Raw genomic sequence first — 19631 nt, forward strand, 5'->3', positions numbered from 1 at the left:
GTATCTTTAAACTGGGGCTGATAATTATATTATAAAGACCCTAGTGAATATGCAACAAGCTTTCATTCAGTACAGTGTCAGTTTATAGAAAGTGCTGAGCCATTGCTGTTATTATTATACTACTAGTTGCCCCTTCCTGATATTATTTAATTGTTCATTATTATACTACTAGTTGCCCCTTCCTGATATTATTTAATTGTTCAGTTGTTAAGTCATGTCCAACTCTTTGCGACCCCACAGACTGCATGCCAGGCCTCCCTGTCCCTCACCACCTCCTGAAGTTTGCCTAAGTTCATGTCCATTGCATCAGTGATGCCATCCAACCATCTGTCCTCTGATGCCCTCTTTTCCTTCTGCCCTCAAACTTTCCCAGCATCAGGGACTTTTTCAATGCGTTCGCTGTTCACATCAGATGCTCAATTACCAGAGCTTCAGCTTCAGCATCAGTTCTTCCAATGAGTATTCAGGGCTGATTTCCCTTAGGATTGACTGGTTTCATCTCCTTTCTGTCTGAGGGACTTTTAGGAGTCTTCTCCAGCACCACAGTTCGAAGGCATCAGTTCTTTGGTGTTCTGCCTTCTTTACAGTCCAGCTCTCACAACCATAGATGACCACTGGGAAGACCATAGCCTTGACTATATGGACCTTTGCTGGTAGAGTAATATCTCTGCTTTTCAACATACTGTCTAGGTTTGTCATAGCTTTCCTGCCAAGAAGCAATCATCTTCTGATTTCATGGCTGCAGTCACCATCTACAGTGATTTTAGAGCCCAAGAAGAGCCCATTCTATTTGCCCTGAAGTAATGGGACTGGATGCCATTATCTTAGTTTTTTAATATTTAATTTTAAGCCAGCTCTTTCACTCTCCTCCTTCACTCTCATCAAGAGGCTCTTTAGCTCCTCTTTGCTTTCTGCCACTAGAGTGGTATCATCCTCATATCTGAGGCTGTTGATGTTTCTCCTGTCTATCTTGATTCCATACAGGGTTCCTTGTTCCTATTTTGTTACTCACCCAGCTGGGCATTCCTCATAATTTGCTCAGCATATAGGTTAAACAAACAGGATGACAGCATAGAGCCCTGTTGTACTCCTTTCTCAATCTTGAACCAATCAGTTCTTCCGTACAGGGTTCTGTTGCTTCTTGACCCACAGTTTTCTTAGGAAACAGGTAAAATGGTCTGGTATTCCTATCTCTTTAAGAGCTTTCCACAGTTTGTTATGATCCACACAGTCAAAGGCTTTAGCATAGTTGATGAAACAGAGGTAGATGTTTTTCTGGGAATTTCCCTTGCTTTCTCTGTGATCCAGCCAATGTTGGCAACTTGATCTCTGGTTTCTCTTCCTTTTCTAAAGCCAGCTTGGACATCTGAAAGTTTTGGGTTTGGATAATGCTGAAGCCTCACATGCAAGATTTTGAACATGACCTTACTAGCATGGGAGATGAGTGAAATTTTCTGATGGTTAGCACATTCTTTGTACTACACACATAAATCAGATAGCTTAAAAAAAACTTATTTTGAAATAATTATAGACTCACAGGCTAGTACATAGAGGCTCTTCAACCCTCCATCTGGCTTCCCTCAAAGGAGACACACCACATACCAAACCAGAAAATCACCATTGAAACAATACTCATTACTGGCCTACAGATCATGTTCAGTTTTCACATGGACTCGTGTGTGTGTGTGTGTGTGTGTGTGTGTGTGTGTGTGTGTGTGGTTTTATGCAGTTTCATTGCCTGTTTAGGTTTGTATAAGCACCGCCACTGCTCCATCATCACCAGGGAGTTCCCTCTCACTGTTGCTTCTAGGTGCTCTCATCTCCCCACTGAGTTCCTGTCCTCTAGCACCCTTGTATTCTCTGTCTTTACAATTTAGTCCCTTTAGAATGTTAAATGCAGTGATGCAGCATGTAACCTTTGGAAATGAACTTCTTCGGAAATGGACTTCCAGAAACCATAATCTTTTTTTCTTGACTCTATACTGTGAACATTTTTCCATTAAGCTTACTTTCCCATCTATTTTCATTTGTTATTTTAGATAGGAAAACAACAAAAACTAAATTAGTACAAGTTAAGGTGATAAAACTCTGAAAGAAAAACAAAATTGTTCAGAGAATGTAAAATATAATGAAAGCCACTTGGTTTTCAAACTTGACTTAAGTAATACCAATAAAGCAATTTTCATTTAATCTGAGAGTAGAGGCAGATATTCCTATGCCTGACAACTCCATATGAGACTCCAGGGAAAGCAGATAGAAAAAGAACTATGAATGCCAGTGACACAAAATTCTCATAAGCTATTTAACATAGAAGGCGGAAATCCATTTGCTCTATACTAGAAAAAAGTTTTCTTAATTTTAATGAAATTATAAAATTCCATAATGAAATTGAAATAAGCTTTTATTTAAGTTGATGCCTTCTATCCAGCAATTTGCAGCAAAGACTTTCTCTTCAAAGTCATTATTAACATCGAGTATATTTCTAAGATTACTGAATATTCAGGAAGTCATTGATATAAATTCAAGTAATTCAAATGTCAGGCTGAGTTCTCAGTAGTGATTTACATGAGCAAGAGTTTTATGAGAGTGCATTATTAGTTTGCTGGCTGCCTTCATATATAAAGTTTATAAAAAGAATTTTATCCAACAGTTATGATTTTTAGCATAGCACTAGGCAAATATAAATACCCAGAAGAATGTATGTGGATTTAAAACTTGTGCAGAAATGGTCAAGTGATTTGGCTTCTCAAATTATGGACACCCTTTTTCTCATTAAATGGTACATGTACTCTTTTCTAACTTAGAACGAAAGCATGTCTGATGGCAGTTTTGATAGTATTGTAGTGAATCCTGGAATCCACATTGATTTCTCAGCACCACCCACCCTGCCCTGATAGCTCCACCAAACACCCTGACTATAACTATATATGTACTTTGGACATTTCAACACTGGGACGACCCAGAGGGATGGTATGGGGAGGGAGGAGGGAGGAGGGTTTAGGATGGGGAACACATGTATACCTGTGGTGGATTCATTTTGATATATGGCAAAACCAATGCAATATTGTAAAGTTAAAAAATAAAATAAAAAAAATAAAAATAAATTAAAAAAATCATTCATATATTTGTAAACTATCCACTTTGAAAACTTATCAGTGTAGATATTATTGTAATTCAGAGGGCACAGGCAAGAGTCTCAGAGGATGATTAAATTTGGATGTTTCACTGTCTGAGATTTGATTTTTAATTTGCATGTTTAAGCCCACAACCTTATTAGTTTCTCCAGAATCAATCAGTTGGATGTCAGACTTTAGAGAAACTGATTAATAAAATAAATGTATTATATTAATTATGGAATTCTAAACATGTGTTTTCAAATGTCACACTTTCCTGTGACAGGTGGGAAGTTGTTTTCTCAGAGGACAAAGTTATGGAGAAGAAGGTTGCTTATTGGACAGTGAATTAAAATACAGCAATTTGAAAGTTTCTGAGGACTTGGAAACTAGAGAGATAATAGGTGTGTTTCTTACACCAGAGATACTTACTAAGGAGATCTTGCCTCCAAAATCTGTCTATAAGTATATCAAGGTTATTCCTGTCATTAAGAAGAGAAATGCAGCTGTAAGCGGTATGTCCACCAGTCTGTTGTAGCTTTCTGGTCACCTGAAAGGGTATTTATATGCAGCATTGTTCATATTGGTCAAAGCCTGCTTTTCTGGACAGTGTTGAAAACAAATTCCTTCTTTTCCCTTTTTCCTATCTCCTTCTCACACTCTTTTTTAAAATACTTCTCATATATTTCCAAAGTTAAAATATGGACAATTTACAGTTAATTAAATCATATTTCGAGTGAAAGTTCAAGTGTTAGTCGCTCAGTTGTGTCTTACTCTTTGTGACCCCATGAACCCCAGAGGCCCACAAGGCTCCTCTGTCCATGGAATTCTCTGGGCGAGTATACTAGAGTGGGTTGTCATTCCCTTCTCTAGGGGATCTTCCTGACTCAGGAATTGAACCTGGATCTCCTACATTGCAGACAGATTCTTTACTGTCTGAGCTACCAAGGAAAGCCCAAATTACGTAGTAGATCCTACATTTTTAAGGCTTTAAAGGTATAATTGACATACAGTAAATTGTATCTATTACATGTAAATTTGATACTTTTTGACAAATGTATATAGGAATGGAGTCATCATCAACCTCAAAATAGTGAACATATTCGTACATGTAAAATATCATGTATGAAACGAGTTGCCAGTCCAGGTTCCATGCACGATACTGGATGCTTGGGGCTGGTGCACTGGGACGACCCAGAGGGATGGTATGGGGAGGGAGGAGGGAGGAGGGTTCAGGGTGGGGAACACATGTATACCTGTGGCAGATTCATTTTGATATTTGGCAAAACTAATACAATTATGTAAAGTTTAAAAAAAAAAAAAAAAAAAAAAAAAGCCCAAAGTTTTCTTGTGTCCCTTTGTGCTTCCTCCCTCCTCCCCATTCTCACCCCCTAACTTTCCGTAGCCATTGCTCTGCTTCATAGGTTAAATGGATCTCTTTCTGATGAGACTTAAGAAGGCATTACCAGCTTGTTGAGATTTTACAGGCACCCAAAGATTTGGGTTGGATATTTATCAAGGTATAATCACTTTCTAATGAGTGCTGTTGGATTTCTGATCACATAGTGAAAATTGATATCACCTTTCTGTAGGGAAACATGATATGTGCTTATATTGTTAAAAATGTCCATGTACTTTCACCTAAGAGTTCTACCTAGAAGAACTTAGGCATGTACTTAAAGATATTATATGATCTTCATTAAATATCTTTATAATTTAAAAACAATCATAAGTATCCTCAAACAATGGATTAAAGTTAAAACTGGAACATCTATGTAGTGGGGTAATATTCAGCTATTATTTTGTAGATTATTACTATTTGTTGTAATTTATAATATATTACTCATGAAATTAAATCACTGGGCACAAGTATATTTATGTAATATGAACTGTGAAAAAATATATAAAAATATCAAGAAGAATGCATTTTAGATCAATTTTGTCTCGTTGAACTCGGAGCATTTTAATAGTTTTTCATCTTTTGCTTGTATTTTCTAATTTTTCTACAGTGAACTAAAGTTTTGGAAAAAATATTATTTCAAATTATATTTCATGTAATAAACTTAGCATAATGACTGACTCTTCACGTTTTCAGGGTTATTTCTTTCTTCTTTATTTTGTATGGCTGTTTTAATGTGCTTTTACCCAAGTATTAAAACTTAAACCCAGTTAATTCTTGGTCTGTTTTGATATTCTTTATCATACATATTCACACAGAGGGAATCATTTGCATTCTTTATTATAGAGTCAAAGCAGTGCTTATAGGTCTATAATTGTATCTATAACATTATTTTGCAATGATTTCTTTACATATTTCACTCTGTGGAACTGAAATGCAGTTGACAGCACCAGATGAGTCTTGTTGATTTTCCTTTGCTTCGGGGTATTTAATAAATACTGACTCAGAGACTGGCAGCCTGAATGGCTGATCCATGTGTCAGGTGCAAATGAGTATGTGATCTCAACTAAGTGGCAATATTTATACGTAGATTTATATTGTTTCAGATTGTGTGATACTGAAGTTTGCATTCATTCTCTTTTCATTTTAAAATCATCATAACATTTATTAATTTAAAAAAGGTCTAAGAATTTAAAATGAAATGGCTTATACAGTAACTGTTATTTCCTAGGCCAATTCTTAGAAAACATATACTAGTACATCCTAAAGTTTATGAACAATCTTGACCCTTCAGTTTGGAGCAGTCTGAAAGTATATGGGACTATGCATAAGTTATGATTAGTCAAACTGTATGTATGTCATCATTAATATATAGTTGAAAGGGATTTTCAGTTTAATATATACATTTTATAGCAAAAATGACTTGAAAATTACATAATAAAGGTTACATATATCTATTAAAATATTGATAAACATCAAAACCAATAAACGTTGAGTACTAGGTACATTTCATAATGTGTACTTTGCTAAAAGGAATGCAAAATATATTTTGGTTTTTATGTTTCTCACCATGTAGAATACAAAGTGAAAGTGAAATGTTAGTCGGTCAGTTGTGTCTGACTCTTTGCAACCCTGTGGACTGAAGCTCACCAGGCTCCTCTGTCCATGGAATTCTCTAAGCAAGAATACTGGAGTGGGTAGCCATTCCTTTCTCTAGGGCATCTTCCCGACCCAGAGATCAAACCCAGGTCTCCTGCATTGCAGGCAGAGTCTTTACCATCTGAGCCACATTTATCACCATATAGAGTACAAAACATTGTTTAATATATCACTAAATATGAACTCTGAAACATAATCAAACATTTCAATATGTTTGACTTGAGAAAAAAATCCTTTTAAAAATATGTCAGCAAAAGATTATTATTATTTTTTTTTTTGTAAATTATAGAGTTACTTGCCTGATTGAGATGCCTGCTAGTTTGTCAGGAGAGAAGATTAGCTGGCATTCAACTCCCAGAGGAATCTCTCTTTTCAGATGAAAGAAATTGTAAAGTCTGCTAACTAAGCAGCACAGTACCATATTATTTCCTTGTGCACCAAATGAATACAAAGCCTAACTAAGTCAATCTCTATATACCTGAAATACCTTTTAGAGATTGTTGTGTCAATTGAGAAATGCATTCCGTGGGCTCAACCTCCATGCTTTATTCTGCCCCTTTAAAAATTCACCATCTTTATTACCTCTCACTAAGGCAGTATTGTCTTTTGCACTTTCCCCCAAAAATAATAGTAATAGAGGCAGTGTGGAATAATTAGGACACTAAAGTTGACAACTGAATTTAATGTTCCATTATCTGCTTTAGCTCTGTGTGCTGTCTGTGGACATACATGTAATTTTTGGGAACAGCCTTATTGGCATCATGCATGGTATCACCTGGGCTTCCCTTGTGGCTCAGCTGGTAAGGAATCCGTCTGCAATGTGGGAGATCTGGATTCGATCCCTGGATTGGGAAGATCCCCTGGAGAAGGGAAAGGCTACCTACTCCAGTATTCTGGCCTGGAGAATTTCATGGACTGTATAGTTCTTTGGGTCACAAAGAGTCTGATACGACTGAGTAACTTTCACTTTCATTTCATGGTATTAACTAAAATTAAATGGCAAGCAACAATTCACCTAAAGCAATGCTGTTCAAGAATGTATCCAATCATGGAAATGGAAACAATAATCAGTGAAGTATAGGCTTGCTAGTAAGGATGGCTATATGCTATATAGCTATATATACAATGAATGGTGGCCTAATACTTGATTAATTGTAATAACATGTATCACTGTAAGAGTAGGAGAAATACGTGTTGAAGAGAGTGAGATTTACTTCAAAAAATTATTATTAATGATTTAATAATAATTGTGGGGTATTGAAAAATATTTAAAAACAACAAAAATATGTATAGCAGAGAAACTCCATATTATGAAACTTGTGTCTATTATCTGGTAAAGATGCAGGTGAAATCTCAGAACCTTTGTTTGCTCTTCCACCCTAAGTGACATATACCTGGACCCAAACTCTCCCTTCTTTGTACCAACTTTTGGATAATGTCAAAGATCATTTAATCTTTGTCTTTCCTGTCATACCAATTTAGTTTATTTATTCAACAAATATTTTCTGCATATCTGTTATATTCTAGAAATAGTGCTAGATGCAAGTAATAATAAAGCAAACCAAGGAAGTCTGGAAAGAAAGAACTCAGGTTGTACATAAATGCATTATATATAAATATATAAACACATTATATGTAATATACAAATATATATATAAACAATTCATATAGTGATTAACATACAGTACCTTATATATAATACTCCTGTACTCATCACTGCAGATACTGGGGGGGGGCCCTGAACATTTTAAGCAAGGTCATGACAGTATTAGATTTGCATTTTTGAAAGATCACCCTGGCAGGAGAAAGAAATGTAGGTTAAAGAGGTGAGCTTGGATGCAGGGAGATGGGTTAGTTGACTGCTGTCATTGATAAGAGGTAATAAAGGCTTGTACTGGAAAAATAGCCAGGGTGGGGAGTTATCTCTACCACGTGAAGGAAGGAGAAGAATAAAGGAATGGAAGGAATTCAGGATGATGGTCACAGTTTCTTGTGAAACTAGATACATGCTGGTGCTAGTAACCTGAAAGAATCGGGTTAGGTGTGTGGATCTCACGTGTGGGTGATTTTGCCTCCCAGGAGACATTTGGCAATGTCTGAAGATATTTTTGGTTGTCACAGTTTGGACTGGGTTGGAAATTGTATTAGCATCTCTCAGGTAGAGGCTGAGTAGGCTGCTCGGTGTCACACCATGCACACAAAAAGCCCCCACAACAGAGGATTATCCCACCCTTGTCAGCCATGTTGAGGAAAATGGAAGCAAGTTTTAGCCACGTTGGAAGAGAAATAAGATGTTAAACTCAGGTTTGAACATCTTGAATCTAAAGTGCCCATTTAATGTTATCATTCTGCTTAAATCACATGACTTGTTAAAAATCAACTGGTACTGTGTTACATTAAATTTGAAAAATTGTTTGCATGAGTGCATGCTCAGTTTTCTCCGATTCATCAGGCTCCTCTGTCCATGGGATTCTCTAGGCAAGAATACTGAAGTGGGTTGTTATTTCCTATTCCAGGGGATCTTCCCAACCCAGGGATCTAACCTGTGTCTCTTGCCTCTCTTGATTTGACAAACAGATTCTTTACCACTGCACCACCTGGAAAGCCCACAAATAATATAGAAAGATTCAGTTATGTATATATGCAGAAATTATGGTTCCTTTTGAACATAAAATAAATATATGTATATATATTATGTAGGAGTACAATTTGAATAGTATTGTCTGAATAATAATATGGGCTGTGGCTACTTTGGAATTAACAAATAAATTATTTAGCTATATTTTATGAAATAGAGGAATACACTGTTTTCATATCCTAAAAAACAATGTAGGATACATATCATTGTCTTCAAGAACTTTCTCTCTTTATAAAATACTCTTAAAAATCTAAATGGTCAGTATGTATTTAAGTTGATAATGGGCTGGAGTAGAGAAAGCAAATTGAAAGAGACAGAAAAGCAAAACTTGTTTCAGTTCCCATTTACAAAATTATACCACCACACACTCGTTCTTCCTAAAGTGTCAACTTTCTACAGGTTACGCAATATTGGTAAAATTCAGCTAAATTCCAATAGTAAATAGAAAACCAACTTTGGTGCTCTGATCTTAACTACAGCATATTCCTTTTTCTCAAATTGTTTTATGTTATATAGGATGATATTTTGGGGAAAAAGTTCATATCTATTCTTTTCTAAGATCTGATGGTTTCCAAGATTTAATTAATAAGACGGGAGATGGGTTAGTTGACTGCTGTAATTGATAAGAGGTAATAATTCATATAACTGTTTCTGAAGTTGAAAATTTTGAGCCAATTATCCACCTCAATTGACCTTTCTGATGTACTACTATTTGAATTGCTATACTCAGCTTATGTTTAATTACACTATCTATGTTTAATTATTATATCTGAATAATGGTTAATGAGCTCCCATGTTTAATTACTGTTTCTGACTAATGTAATCACTCTTAAGTAATCTCTGTCATTATCAGATAAGCAGTGTAAGCTCTGTGGGTCTGTCCTCAGCCTGATTTTGCAGGTTTGTCTTGCTTCATGGGTCCCTTTTGTGCACTGAGTGCCGGTCCCAGGCATTCTCTTAGCTCCTTCAATAAGCAAAGCTACTTTGGGGCCTTCACATTTGTTAATCCTCCTTTCTTCTGCTCTGATCTTTATATTTCAGCTCCTGACACCATCTGAAGAACAATATCTTCTCTGGCTTTCCAGAATACTCCCTTCATAGGCCCACTCCCTTTTAATGTTAGCATATCACTGTGCAATTTTCCTTTACACCAGGTACTGCAATTGTTTTTATTTGTAATCTGTGTTTATTTAATTTTGTGTCACAAGCTCTGCATAGTAATTCACCAATGTATACTTACAGCATTTGTTGAATAAATATATGAATATGAATGAATGAATGACTCAGTCAACCACAAAATTAAAAGATAGGTTTTTAATTGTGAATACTTTATACCTATGGGTTTCTGAAGCCATTTCATTAGCACAGTGATTGAAAATACAAATGCATATATAAACCAGAAGGTAAAAGAAATTAGTGAAGTGTCAGATATAAGTCAATAAGGAACTGGATAGGAGAGGACTTTCAGGACAATGATGAAGTGGATTACCTATGCCATTGGTATTCAGATTCAATAATTTTAACACTCTGCATGCCGATGAATAATAAACTCATGAGTTTCAGTATCTTAGTTCTCAGATGCTGGAAGCAGTGGCAGCCTCAGAACATGAATGTTAGGCAGATGGTTGCTTATGGTCACATAGCATAGCTCTGCTTAGATGTTACCAAGCCAAAGACCCAAATGTGTATATGAATATTCAAGAATATTCATTCAGTTATGCTCTAAAATTTTATCATTTATTTAAACAGTGTTGATTTACAGTATGTATGAAAATAGAAGAAGTGTAAGATAGTCTTGTTCAAGGAATCTCAATGAAAATTTGTAATTAAGGCCTAAAATAAACTTGGATCTAGGGTTTATCAGAGTTAGGTAGGGCCATGTGGGAAAGTGAAAGTGAACATTTTAGTCACTCAGTTGTGTATGACTCTTTGTGACCCCATGAACTGTAGCCCGCCAGGCTCCTCTGCCCATGGAATTCTCCAAGCAAGAATACTGGGGTGGGTAGCCATTCCTTTCTCCAGGGGATCTTCCTCACCCAGAGGTCAAACCCAGATCTCCTGCATTGCAGGCAGATTCTTTACCACTGTGTCACCAAGGAAGCCCTTAGGGCTATGTGAAGACATCCTCTAATGTGGCCTCCAGTAACCCTGCCTCCTGGGAGTCACACCCTGTGTAATGCCCTGCATTTGAGTGTAGGTTGGACTTATTGTTTCAGTTCTAATAAAGATAATATGACAAAAGGGATGAAAGACACTGAAATTTGGCTGAAAGACTATGGCTTCAATCTGTGTCTTCTCTCTGGTTGCATCTCATCTCATTCACTGTGGGGGAAGCCAGCTACCATGTTGTGAATGTATCAACAGAGGGAGACTACCCAATGAGAAAAAAGCTTGTTTATTCAGAGCTCGCTGCACCATGGGAGTCAGTCACTGTCACTTGAGTTTGGCAGAAACTCAAAGACAGTCAGAGGAGTGAGAGAAAAGGAAGGGCTGAAGCCTTGAAGGTGTACCCTTTAGGAGGCTGTTGGCCTGGGGGAGCTGAAGGCAGTCTAAGCAGAAGTGGGGCATCCTCTGTGATTGGTTAGAGAGCACATTTGCCTTTCTCTGGTTGGTCCTAAATTGGAAGTAGGAGACAAAAATTAGGGAAGCTGACCATCTTGGCCATTTGGACCGATTGCAACAGAGGTTGTGGTTTGACTTTGCAGATAGTTTGCTGCAAAGGTTACAAGTGGGCTTCCTGGACTGGTTGCTGTTGTTGGAGGTCAGAGTTTTAATTGTATGTATGGTCTGGTCATTGTCCATTTTATATTAAGTCTCTTGTGAGGTAACTCTCATGAGAGACCCATAAATGAGCCTAGGAGCAGATTTTCAAAGGCCTCCAATAGCTGTATGACTGAACTTGGAAGCAGAGCTTCACCCAGTAGAGCTTTGGGGTGACTGTAACCCTGGAAGACCCTTGATTGCAGTCTTGTGGAAAAGCCTCTGCTGAGACTCCTTAGCTAAGTTGCCATCTGATTCCTGGTGAACAGAAACTGCCATAATAAATGCTTATTGTTTTCTGGCACTAAATTATGAGATATTTTGTTATGCACCAATCATTAACTAATACAGATCATCTTCTCTCAATCAGAGCACTGAGAATTTTAGCTCAAGAACTATCTCAGAAGGCATAATATCTCTCCAAGAAATATAGAAACTAGGTCAAAAGTTAAGTCACCACTCCTTGTTGAACCTCCTTTCCTTTTCTATTTTATTTAATGACAACGTCATGTACCAAGTCTAGTAGCCAAGAAAATGTTGAGTCATTTGATTCTTTAACCAAATATTTATTGAGTCTCTACTATCTAGTAGGTACTATTCGGTCACTTAGAATATGGCAAAATTACCTGCCCTTGTGAAGCTCACATTCTAGAGGGAAAAAAGAGCATATAAACAAAAAGCATAATTCTTACAGGGAGAGAAAGGGCAAGTTCTACATCATCACATGGTATGCAATAAAGAATAAGTTGTGTTGGGTATCTCTGGTGGCTCAGTGGTAAAGAATCCACCTGTCAATGCAGGAGATACAGATTCGATCCCTGATCCAAGAAGATCCCACATGCTGTGGAGCAACTAAGTCTGTGAGCCACAGACTGGAGCCTGGGCTCCAGAGCTCATGCGTCACAACTACTGAGCCCCCACGCTGCAACTACTGAAGCCTGTGTGCCCTAGAGCCCGTGATCCTCAACAAGAGAAGCCACCGCAATGAAAAGCCTGTGCACTACAAGGAAGAGTAGCCTCTACTTACTGCAACTAGAGAAAGCCCATGCAGCAACGAAGACCCAGCACAGCCATAAATAAATACATTTTAAAAAGAATAAGCTGTGTGAGGCACAATCGGAGTCAAGCAACAGGTCAAGAAGAGAAGTATAGGCCTCCCAATTCTTGATAGTCTGAAAGTGATGACAGCTGGATGTAAAATGGTTCTGTGTGCCAGTGAAGGGACGCTGTCTTCCTTCATTCTGTGAGAGCATGTGGACAGCTGGTTTACTCTTGGAGGGACTACTTGAGTACCTGGACAGCAGTTTAGAATTGTTGTCTAGGAAAGGCAGCTAGCCAGCATGTGGAAACCTTGGATAGTTCCAGGCCTTTGTTCTAGAAGAAGCCAATGTGCCTGTGAATTTCTATGGCACCTGAGTTCAGTTGTAACTCCTCCATCCAGGATTAGGAGGCTCCCCAACCTTTGTCACAGATTTATAGAGTCATTTTCTGACAGTTCTGCTTACTGCAGTGGCATGATAAATATGTCATTTATGCAATGCATTATGTGATATGTGCTATGGAAAAAGAAAAAAGCAAAAATAAAGCATGCTATGTAGGCTAGAGAATGTGGAGTGGAGGGTGGGTTGTAAAGAGTGTACTGGATGTATCTGAAGAATGGTAAGGAGGCCAAAACAGCCGAGTAGATTGTGAGAAGGAGAGAGGAGTGAGAGAGGAAGTGAGAAAAGTAAAGTGGGGTTAGATCATACAGGGCCTTGGTGGGATTTTTTTAAAATGAACCTTGCTTTTACTATGAAGTGGGGAGCAATCAGAGATTTGTCAGCAAATTGACCGAGTCCTATGTTTTAGAGACTTCACTGTGCTGTTGTTTAGAGTATAGTCTAGACATGTCTGGAATTCAGGAAAGAGGTCTAGACTGGAGATATGCAACTGGGAGTCACTGGCTCACATAGAATATTTAAAGCCATGAACCCGGATGAGGTTACCAAAATGTGAATCTGCATATAGAAAAGAAGAGGGCTGAAGCCTGGGCCCTGGGAATTCTAAAATTAGAAGGATGGAGGAGGAGGGGAAACAGCATAGGAAACCAAAAAAGAATGACCAGTGAGACAGGAGGAAGTCCAAGAAATTATAGTGTGCCAGAAATCTGGTAAAGGAACTAAACGTATTAAGGAGAAGGGAGTGAGGAACTGTCAAATGCTGTTGACATGTCACCTGTGATGGGACTGAAATGCACTAATGCATTTGGCAACTGAGTGGATATCATCAGTGAAGTGTACAGAATTTGTTTTGGAAGAATAGTAGAGCCAAAGCCTGATAGAAGTAAGTTTTTCATAAGAATGGAAAAGAGAATTAGAGAGAATGATAATATACAGATCTTAAGTAATTCTGATATAGAGTTTCAGAGAATTGGAGCAGTAGCCAGAAGCAAAGTTAGCAACATCTCTCTCAACCCCTACCGATAATGGGATATCATGTCTAGTTTCCAATTCTAATCTTATCTTTTAACATTATTTTCCTTTGTGTCCATGATATTGTCCTGGAGATTTTCATCTGGTTCTCTGTTCTCTCTCACCTGGCCTATGACCTAGCATCTCACTAGAATAATTATAATACCATATTACCATCCCACTATTTCCATAGCAGCTTCCTGCTTCGTTATGCCCGCTGGGATTCTCTCCCCAATAAGTGGCATTTATGATGTTATTGCCCTAAGCTAATTTAAGTCTTTAAATGGCTTCCCCAATACAGATTGGTTGTAGCTTGTTAGCAGGCTGGCACTTCAGCAACACAGAGAGAAAGGCATAAACCAGGCTAGAAGAGCAAACTAGATCTCAATTGTGCAGTGGGGCTAGCCTGCCAGGTGGGGCCGCTGTTGTAAGACTTAACAGTGTCCAAATAATGGAGAGCATTTCCCCTCATCAAGAACTTTCAGGAGTCAGAGGCCTGGTTTTATAGGTCAGAAGATAAAAGCTCTTGACTTTTTTAGGAAAAAGTCAAGGAAATAAAAAAGACTTTCCCTTGTGTAGTTTAGCCTCATTATTATGCAAGGTGGTGTATTTAGGACTGCAGATGATTTTAAAGACCCACATTTTGGGGAACATGAGATTCCTAAATTTCTGACAGGTTTAGTTCTCACTGGTTTAGATTTCACTTGTAGATGGATGGTTTTCAGGCCAAACATTAGTTGACATTTGTTATTTCATTTCATAAATGTACCAAGATATGCCCTTCTACATTATGAATATACTAATATTTTTTCTGTAAATATGCCTGTATATTATGCTTACTTTTTAGCTTTTCCTTCTTTCTCCTGATTTTGAAACTAATTTTATTTTGTTTTCAGTTCAGTTCAGTTCAGTTGCTCAGTTGTGCCTGACTCTTTGTGACCCCATAGACTGCAGCACGTCAGGTTTCCCTGTCCATCACCAACTACTGGAGCTTGTTCAAACTCATGTCCATCGCATCAGTGATGCCATCCAACCATCTCATCCTCTGTTGTCCCCTTCTCCTCCCACCTTCAATCTTTCCCAGCATCAGGGTCTTTTCCAATGAGTCAGTTCTTTGCATAAGGTGGCCAAAGTATTGGAGTTTCAGCTTCAGCATCATTCCTTCCAATAATATAGTCATTAAATTTGTTGATGCAAATTTGTTATTGCTCCTGAAATAACATTGTTAACCTTTCCTGATTCCAAATATATTTTTGTGAACCAGGGAACTGATTGTATAATCATTGTGATTTGATGAAAAAGATACCTTATTTGTTTATTTTTTAAATCTCACGTCTTATAATCAGAGATAGCTTCATGCAATAATATCACACTTTCTAAAGTGTGTGTTCCATAATACAGTATAACTCATGACTTTTTATAATGTTTGATGACATTTTTAAAAATTGTAGCTCACACCAGGCAGGTTAATCATACTCGGAAGTATCAGATGTTCCTAATTACATGCTGATTGCTCAGCTCCTGTTTCAGCCAGAGGGAAAGTGTTCAGAAGTTTCCTGTAAAATCATGTGATTCACCTCTGTGCAATGTCTCTGCTCACTCCTGTGATCACTCTATTTAAAGCACTTATCTTTTAGTAGTGGCTTCGTCCCTTGGGTTTTTTCTACATATAACCTCCATGACTGTATGTTAGAGAAGAGTTTTATTTTCCTGTTTTGAGTTATATATGGTTTACTTACCACTCATGGGGAAAATTACTCTCTGGCTTACCTATTCCATATTTCAAGTGATAGTGTTTTTATAAATTTAAATCCTCTCTCTAAACAGATTCAATCATTTTATACACATACAACTTGCGTCACCAAACATTTCACATAAGGTTTTATGAGAGCTAGGACCTAACATTCCATGCTTTGCATTGAGATTATTATCTGTATATTACTTTAGATTTTATGAAGACTGAAACATATACTCTTTAGTGTTTTTCAGTTTTTTCACTGTTCAGATTTTACATTAGCTAGCTATCCAGAGATGATATTAAACTGGGACATTAACCACATTCTTTGCTTATCATCCTTCACCTATGGATCCTCCAAGATGCGAATCATATCCTTTCCCTAATTGATGCACATTTTCCTGAAACTAAACTGGAAGGTCCCCATTTCATCCTCATATTATGCCTGTAGTTAATTGGTATTTTGATTGAACCAGCAGAAGAATAAAAATGTCCATGAATCAAAGGAAATTATTCTCATTAGATATGAAACAAAGAAAGCAGTGGTTTCGAGAACAAATATTATTCAAAAATATTCTCATTAAAAGAAATTGCTCTCTCTGGTATAATAAAATTCTTCTAAAGAGAAGCATCTGGCAGAATCATATAATTTACTGCAGCATAACATTTGGGATGAATTAAGTTGCTTCATGTCACAAAATGCTTTCAAGACTTCTCAATATTTTTTCTTCATTTTAACTTATCTCTGTCTCACAGTTCTCCAATTAGATTGTTTCTTACTCAGTATTTCTTTAAAGGCATCACATTATAAATGTTATATAGAAGTTGCAGTCCCTTGAAGGTTAGAAATATTGAAAAATGGAATTTGTTCAAGCCCATGTGTGGAATGTGAAAGTCTTCCTGTGCTGGATTCACATGCACAATTTTTCATATTAATTAGTGGGAAGATTGAGCTCCAAGTGCTGAGATAAATGACCTGTGGAAGTGGACACTGAGAAAAAGACTGTCATTTGAGCTCACGTGTTTGCCAGGCACCCATGTGTAAACCTGCTATCACCCTACATTTGAGCTAACTGAGTTATTATGTTATTGGAGAAGCATTAAGATTAAACATCAATGGACCTTAAAGTTGGAAGAAATTTTAGAGGCCATCTTATCCTTTAGTCTCACCATCATTTCAGATTAACTATTTCAAGAGCTACTCTAACAGGACACCCACTAGTTTTCAAGGAAGCCCATTCCATTTTCAGAAAACTTTTTATTGGATTGAGATATGGCCTCTGTTTCCATATTTTATTTCCAGATCTAGAAAACTCTTCAAACCTATCTTCTATATAGGGGCCTTTACATTTCCAAGTTGGTTTTCACATACCTGCTAAACATTTTTTAAGTGATATGTGCATAGTACTATAAGAAATCTTGAGGGGAGTTAAACAGTGACACCATTGCCTCTCAAAAAAATATATTAGAATAAATTGAAACAGTATGAGATTTAGATCAAATACAAAGGTAAGAACTCCACTCAATATTTACAAGCGATGAGGGGCTATTTTTTAAACTATCTCTAGTTGTGGATAATATTTTTAATAAATTAGGAAAACTTTAAAAAGATTTTATACTGAAAGCACTGAAAATATCTTGAATAAAGTCACAGCAAACCATTTTTTAAAAAAATAAATAGACACAGGCTTAAGCATAATAAAGGGTATAATTAACTATGAATGAACTGACATAGATTATCGTTACTCAATGAATGCATGGACTGGCAGTAGCGGTATCCACTGGGAATGTGTTAGGCAAACAGATTTTCAGACCCTATCCTAGATCTTCCCTGGTGGCTCAGAGGTTAAAGCATCTGCCTCCAATGTGAGAATCCTGGGTTCGGTCCCTGGGTCGGGAAGATCCCCTGAAGAAGGAAATGGTAACCCAGTCCAGTATTCTTGCCTGGAGAATCCCATGGACGGAGAAACTTGGTAGGCTACAGTCCATGGGGTCGCAAAGAGTTGGACACGACTGAGCGACTTCACTTACTTACTTACTTACCCTAGATCTACTGAATCACAAGCTTCATATAACAAGAGCATAATGTGATTCATACACAAGCACTGGCATATATTAGAGACCAGTAATAGAAAGTCAGAAATTAGAAAGGTCATAGAGTAGTTAACGGAGAAGGCAATGGCACCCCACTCCAGTACTCTTGCCTGGAAAATCCCATGGACGGAGGAGCCTGGTAGGCCGCAGTCCACGGGGTCGCTAAGAGTCGGACACGACTGAAGAGACTTAGCAGCAGCAGCAGCAGAGTAGTTAAGAAACTATTCTTTAGAATGTGGGGACCAGGGTAGGAGAGGAAGGGGTTAAGAATCATTCCTTTTTGGAGGCCTAGTAGGTGCAAATGCCTCGAGGTAGAAATTACTGGGGATGTTGAAGAGACTGACCTCATGTAGTGTGAAGGATACCTGTTAGGGAATAGAAGTACATAAGGGACTTCCCTGGTGGTCCAGTGGTTAAGACTCCATGCTATTACTTAAGAAGCTGCAAGTTCCACCCCTGGTCTGGAAACTAAGATCCAAGATGCTGCTTTGTGTGGCCAAAAAAGAAAAAAAACAAAACATTACATGAGGCTAAAGGATCTTGAAACAAAGTACGGTTTTTTTCTATTTCTTTTTGATGTGGTAAATTAGGAACTCTGTACAGATTAGACTATATCGGAAAATAAGGGAAAGGAATTTACTGAAAGTAAATCCAGGCAGGAAATTATAAGACCCTGGTCTAGAATGGTAGCAATGAAAAAAGAACGAAACCACCATTCCTCAAATCCTCAGTTCATTTATAACTTAAATTTTTATTTCACAAAAAATATACTTGTATGTGTATTGTGTTTTTTTGTATTGTTGAATCTATTTCTATGGAGTGTATTCCCAGGACTGTTTTTGCCTGTTTAAAAAGTATTGGGTTTTGTTTGTTTGTTTTGTTTTTGATGGTGGTTTTAAAAAATGATGAAGGGTTTTCTATTTTCACTAACAGTAGAAAAAGGCACACTTTCTTTTGAAATACTGCCAGCAACAGATTATATAATTCTTTATGTTTTGGCAGCCCATTGGATGTAGAGTGATATCTCATCATTATTTCATTTGTATTTCTATGACTTATGTTTTTCCTGGCTATTTAAATACACCCTTTTGTGAGTTTTCCCTTCAAAACCTTTGCCTGTATTGTTTTTATCCTTAACGATTGTGAAGTGTCCTCTGAATATTCTTAGTATTAACCATTTTCTGCCTTCTCTGCAAATGGTGTTTCCCAATTTACTGATGATCATTTAACTGAATTAGGGTATGTTCTGTTACACAAAAGCACTTAACATTTTTATAAGCAAATATGTATTTCTTGGAAACTTTCGAATTTTCTGTCTAGATTAGAAAATCTTCCCTGGTGGTTCAGTGACAAAGAATCTTCCTGCCAAAGCAGGAGACGCAGGTTCAGTCCCTGGATTAGGAAGTTCCCCTAGGGAAGGAAATGGCAGCCTACTCCAGTATTCTTGCCTGGGAAATCCCATGGGGGAGCCTGGCAGGCTACTGTCCATGGGGTTACAAAGAGTCAGACATGACTTAGCGATTAAACAACAACAATCTAGACTAGAAAAATCTCTCAATTTCTAGTCAATTATATGATATCTTAAATCTTCTTATAAAAACCTGTTTTATTTCTTTTCACATTATTAGATTTTATTTTTATTTATTTATTTATTTTTTTAAACTTTACATTACTGTATTAGATTTGCCAAATATCAAAATGAATCCGCCACAGGTATACATGTGTTCCCCATCCTGAACCCTTCTCCCTCCTCCCTCCCCATTCCATCCCTCTGGGTCGTCCC

General features: G+C 37.4%; 1 protein-coding gene and 1 long non-coding RNA gene across 4 annotated transcripts in view; both read left to right on the forward strand.

Moving 5' to 3' along the window:
• LOC129624618 (uncharacterized) overlaps positions 1-10069 on the forward strand; it is a 52308-nt gene extending 42239 nt beyond the window's left edge. The window contains exon 3 of the long non-coding RNA XR_008701069.1: positions 9851-10069. This is a non-coding gene — a long non-coding RNA (uncharacterized LOC129624618). The remainder of the gene's footprint in view (positions 1-9850) is intronic.
• The window catches only part of GPC5 (glypican 5), a 710259-nt gene that overhangs the window by 241077 nt on the left and 449551 nt on the right, over positions 1-19631 (forward strand). The window lies entirely within an intron of this gene.

The sequence above is a fragment of the Bubalus kerabau genome, chromosome 12 (assembly GCF_029407905.1).
Source record: "Bubalus kerabau isolate K-KA32 ecotype Philippines breed swamp buffalo chromosome 12, PCC_UOA_SB_1v2, whole genome shotgun sequence".
Taxonomy (NCBI): domain Eukaryota; kingdom Metazoa; phylum Chordata; class Mammalia; order Artiodactyla; family Bovidae; genus Bubalus; species Bubalus kerabau.